This window comes from Lolium perenne, chromosome 7 (assembly GCF_019359855.2).
Source record: "Lolium perenne isolate Kyuss_39 chromosome 7, Kyuss_2.0, whole genome shotgun sequence".
NCBI classification, from domain to species: domain Eukaryota; kingdom Viridiplantae; phylum Streptophyta; class Magnoliopsida; order Poales; family Poaceae; genus Lolium; species Lolium perenne.
Genome location: NC_067250.2, coordinates 217,896,868 through 217,902,443, shown reverse-complemented (window position 1 = coordinate 217,902,443; position 5,576 = coordinate 217,896,868).

Sequence of the window (5,576 nt, the reverse complement as noted above, 5' to 3'; positions counted from 1 at the left end):
TACTGTCGCTTTTCTATTGCTTGCCTGCAAGTTCTTGTTTAATCTTGGGGGAACCTTTTGTGCTAACGACGCGCCGTTACGTTTTTGCAGATGAGATGAGTAACCATGAAGTGTAATGGCCGTCTCTCCAACCCCAAGTAGCACATGTTGCGTACTTCATCACCAGATCTATCAACCCCAGGAAGATCTGCTGTGACTCCCACGGAGTGCTTCTCCTAATGTAAGTCCCTTGTTTTAGCGCCATGTTCTGGGTTCAGATGCTTGTTTGTCTGAAGCTCTTTTAGTTCATTCCTAGCTATGACCGTAACACCTTGCTATTTTCTAGTTCATTGCTAACTTTAAGCGATTGAACATTTTGGTTTGCATTCCCTGCTCTGTAGATGTAGCCATCATAACTTCTATCTTGCTCAGTCGTTGTTACAAAAATTATAGGTATTATAGTAACATCCTACTATTATTTAGTTCATGGCCAATTTTAAGTAATTGCACATGTTGGTTCGCATTCCTTGCTCTATAGCTTTTGGCATCGTAACTTCTATATTATTTGGTTTACATTGCCTGCTCTGTAGATCTAGCCATCATAACTTTATCTTGCTCAGTCGTTGTTACAAAAATTATGGCCTGCTACTATGTTGTTTGCGCCAATTTTTTACTCCATGAACATGTTGGCTTGCATTCCCTGTACTACAGGTGATGCCATTGTTTTGTATCTAGTTCATTGTAAGCTAACAAAGTAAGGACTTAGTTTGGCATGCTATCACTCTGCTATCTAGCCTGTAGTACAAATAAACTTGTCATACTACTAGATAATAATTTTGCGTGCCATCTTGTTCTTCAAAAGCTGCATTATTGACTTGTTTCTCTGACTTGGCATGACGCTCACATATGGAATGCTGAACATATTGGTTTGCATTCCCTCTTATACAAGTTCACAGGTGATCCCACTATATTCTGTATCTGGTCCATCCTAAGCTCCAGCATTAACTATCCTCTATGTGTTACTCATTACAAGTTTATATCCCGAAACATCTTGATTTGCATCCCCTTCACTATAAGTTCAGGAGTATTATTTAGTTCACGGCCAAAATGAAGTAATTGCACTTGGCACATGTTGGTTCACATTCCCTCCTCTTTAGCTTTTGCCATCGTAACTTCTATTTTTGGTTTACATTCCCTGCTCTGTAGATGTAGCCATCATAACTTCATCTTGCTCAGTCGTTGTTACAAAATTTATAGCCTGCTACTATGTTGTTCATGCCAATTTTGTACTCCCTGTACATGTTGGTTTGCATGGGACTCGACAGTAGTAAGTCTGCTGTTTCATTCTAACATGCTCTGTTATATTGGCTGTTGGTATGCGGCATGCACTCTTTGTTTGCTTATTGTGCGCATTACAATGATCTTGTTATAACGACGAAATGATGAGTTCCAAATTCTTTGGCAAACAATATTGCAGTGTCTTTGCCTTTCCATTGTTGCTGTCTTAACTTGTAATGTCTTTGTTTCAGATATAGGTGCTGCATGGACAACTTAAAAGATTGCCGGATCGCTTCATTGTATTGCTAGGTTTAATTACCATTCAATTTCTCTGGGTTCTGTAATATTTTTTCAAAGCCGTGCAGCTGATGTAATATTTAGTTAGTTTTTATAGTTCTTTCGCGCATTTTTTCTTTGTTGCTTGTGGTAAGTGAGGCTATCCGACAGAAATCATTGCTGCGTAAATATTCTCAGTATCTAAAACACGAATTCCCATCCCTTAAACGGCCAAATTAACCGAAATCACATATGTGCCGGCCCGCAAAATCCTAAAGCGCCTATTATGCCGCAGATATAAACAAGAACTAAACGGGCTGGCCCACTTACTTATTGGGCCAGCCCACTTGATTTACGGTGGACCCCACACTCTAATTGGGCCGGCCCACTTGCTTTAAGGTGGACCCCACCCACTACTGGGCCGGCCCACTAACTAGTTGGGCCAGCCAATTGCTTTTGTGGTGGATCCCACATACTAAATGGGTCGGCCCTTTAAGAGGAAAGTGGGACCCACCTGTGTTTTTGGCCCGGCCCACTATCTTGTTGGGCCGGCCCACTTGCTATAAGGTGGACCCTACATACTAAATGGGCCGGCCCTTTAACAGGAAAGTGGGACCCACCTGTGCTTTTGGCCCGGCCCACTATCTTGTTGGGCCGGCCCACTTTCTACATGGTGGACCCCACATACTAAATGGGCCGGCCCTTTAAGAGGAAAGAGGGACCCACCTGTGTTTTTGGCCCGGCCCACTTGCTATATGGTGGACCCCACATACTAAATGGGTCGGCCCTTTAACTGGAAAGTGGGACCCACCTGTGTTTTTGGCCCGGCCCACTATCTTGTTGGGCCGGCCCACTTGCTATATGGTGGACCCCACGTACTAAATGGGCTGGCCCATTAACAGGAAAGTGGGACCCACCTGTGCTTTTGGCCCGGCCCACTGGCTTGGTGGGCCGGCCCATTTGATCTAATGTGGACCCCACGTACTAAATGGGCCGGCCCGATAGCAGGAAAGTGGGACCCACATGCTAATTGGGCCGGCCCAATAACTTCTTGGGCCGGCCCACTTGCTTTAAGGTGGACCCCACATGGTAAATGGGCCGGCCCGATAACATGAAAGTGGGTCCCACATGTTTTGTGGGAAGGCCCTTTTGCCTGTTGACCGGTCAAACGAGTGCATTCGGCCCGGCCCACATGCTTAGTGGGCCGGCCCATTAATCTTTTGACCAGTCAACCTTAGAGGTTAGGCCCGGCCCACGTAACTAATGGACCAGCCCAGCTATATAGTTGACCGGTCAAACTAAGTCAGCTGGCCTGGCCCTCAAACTTAATGGGCCGGCCCGCTTAAGACGTGGCAGGCCTCGTGTGGGCCTACCATCTACCACGGGGTTTCAGCGGTTAACGCCGTTAACTGCCAGTTAACGGCGTCTGCCACGTGTCAGTTTGCATGACGTCAGCAGTCAACGGGCTCCCGGAAACACTTCTGCAACGGTCCGATTTTCCGTGGCGGAAGGGCGCCCAAGCGCGACGGATTGAAAAAATCGTCGTAGGACTTTGCCTGACGCAGTTTCGACAACAGAACCCATATCGTCGGGTTAGGCTCATAGGCGACGAAAAATACCCCTTAGCGGACGATTTTGAGACGTTGTCTATCAGAACTTTTCTTGTAGTGAGATAACTAGTATAAACTAGAAGCCATGAGTGGATGGACTAAATGAGTCTAATCCATTCGTAGGACTAAACAATCAGGACCATGCCTATTGTAAATACCTTACTAAGTACCATTACTTTTGTTATGGTAGTAAGGGAAAACAATACCTTACTTTAAACAAATCCTTTAGACTTAAGGTTTGGGCACCGCAGCTGGATTACCGTAGCGGGTAGAACCAAGCTTTGAGTACCCAAATAGGAAGATGTCACCACAACCATTAGTAAAGTCCATTAACACAATAAGATGTCCTAATCCAAGAACCTTTGGAGAGTAAGCCTGTAAGCTTAGAGGATTGGAAGAAATCATAAAATTGAAGAGTATCAGTGCCAGACATCAGAAAACTTCAGGAAGGATCTGGACAAGGGATATATCCAATTATATCTAGTGAGATCACCATGGAGTTGAAGGATGGTGATCTGTTCAAGACATCTCAACATTCCGAAACATGAGAGCGTTCGAACTTCGGGACGAAGTTCAGTTTAAGGGGGAGAGGCTGTAATATCCCAGGTTTAGAGGCAATAAAATGAGAGAACATCAAAGTGTGCATTGCATTCATGCATAGAAAATCCGGGGAATTTTCGCGCTTTCAAATAAAACTTACCACAGTAATTGAAGTTTCACTTGACTTGCTGGAATTGAAGTAGATCATCAAGTCAAGCACTATAAACTTCACTGTGATCTTTGCTAAAACCTTGTTTTGGGTAGAGATGATTTGATCTATGGGCTAGATCAAATGGAATTAGTTTGACAACAAACAATACCTTAAGTAAGGGTCAACTACAAGATCTCATAAAAGATCTCAACATGACATTTCTTACAACAACACATGAATAATTATTCAATCCTAAATCATAGAACACAATTAATTAAGAAACTATTCTTTACTTATCTTATCCATGTCTTCTACTAAATAAATGTTCCTACCATGAGTCACATGGTATATTTTTTCCACTACAATACTTAAACCAAGTCAAGAACACTCATATTCATTCATCATTAACTTTGGATCATTCCAACCTTGTTTCCCAACTCATACCATTAAACCTAGAGAAAGGAGAGAATCATTCATATGCTTATTCTATCCATTGAATAGAACCTAGATTACTATTTAAACCTTATCCAATTGAGGTACTTGTTGATACTAACCAATGATACAAGAAATATAAGTCAAGTATTAAACCCTACTTGACCTAGCTAACACTTGATAGTAAGTAAGTATCTATTTGACTAGAGATTCAAGAGAGGCAAGTGTTGTGATCATTACAACTAGGTAATGATCATAAACCCTAGAGGAACCCTACCTATTCAGTAGAGCTCAACCTAAAGAGGTATACTCAAGTATATGGACTTATACTTGATCTTGGAGAGAGAACCATAATTCACCAATGAAGTGTTGGGAGGCCAATACTTTGATCATTACAAATTGGGTGATGATCATAAACCCTAAGAATCTAAGTGAGTGTGATGAGAGAAGTATTAAAGAAGAGAGACAAGTGAGGAATAAGTGGATCATGTCTAATGCATGATCTTACCTTATAAAATGAGATGATAAGTTAAACCTATATATGTGATCCATAGATCTCATCTATCACATGAAATGATAAATATATCAATAGTAGTTAATCCAGACCAATACTCATGCCTTGTATAGAGTAGTAATGATATTGTATTTAAACCTTGCATATTCAAACACTTGAGACAAACCTAGCATTGCCTTGATACAATAATTCTACCTAAGTAAGGGGAGTAGTCCTAGTCAATTAAACATAACCCTAGTTACTGCTCACATCCTAAAACTAGTTGTGCATCACTTGGGTGATCACTACTTAAACCCTAGACCACATTTGAATTTTAATCCAAGTATCACTTTGGATTATAAGTAGAACCCTGCCATACCTCATGCCTATTTAATACTTCAAATAGTGAAGTATTCCCAAAACCCTAAACCTTTTCATGTACGATCCACCCCACATAAAATATTATGTCCCCACTTGTGTATCATGGATCACAAATATAAACCAAGCCATCTATACTTAGGACTAAATGCCTTTGGTGAGTAGAATGAAACCAATACCCTATTTTACTTTGCTATCCAAATACCTTGTTTAGTGAACCAAATGAAATAGTATTCAGATAAGTAGTTGAGTTAACCATGATGAGCATAGGATCTATCTCAGATAATTTAAGCTAGAAGTTGCTAAGCAAGATTAGTAATTATAGAGTTTGTTCAACCATTTTCTTAAACCCTAGAAATAATCACCCACATAAAATTATGAACCAACCCATTCACATTACCTTCATTTTAAACTCTAATCTTAATTAAAATATATGTGA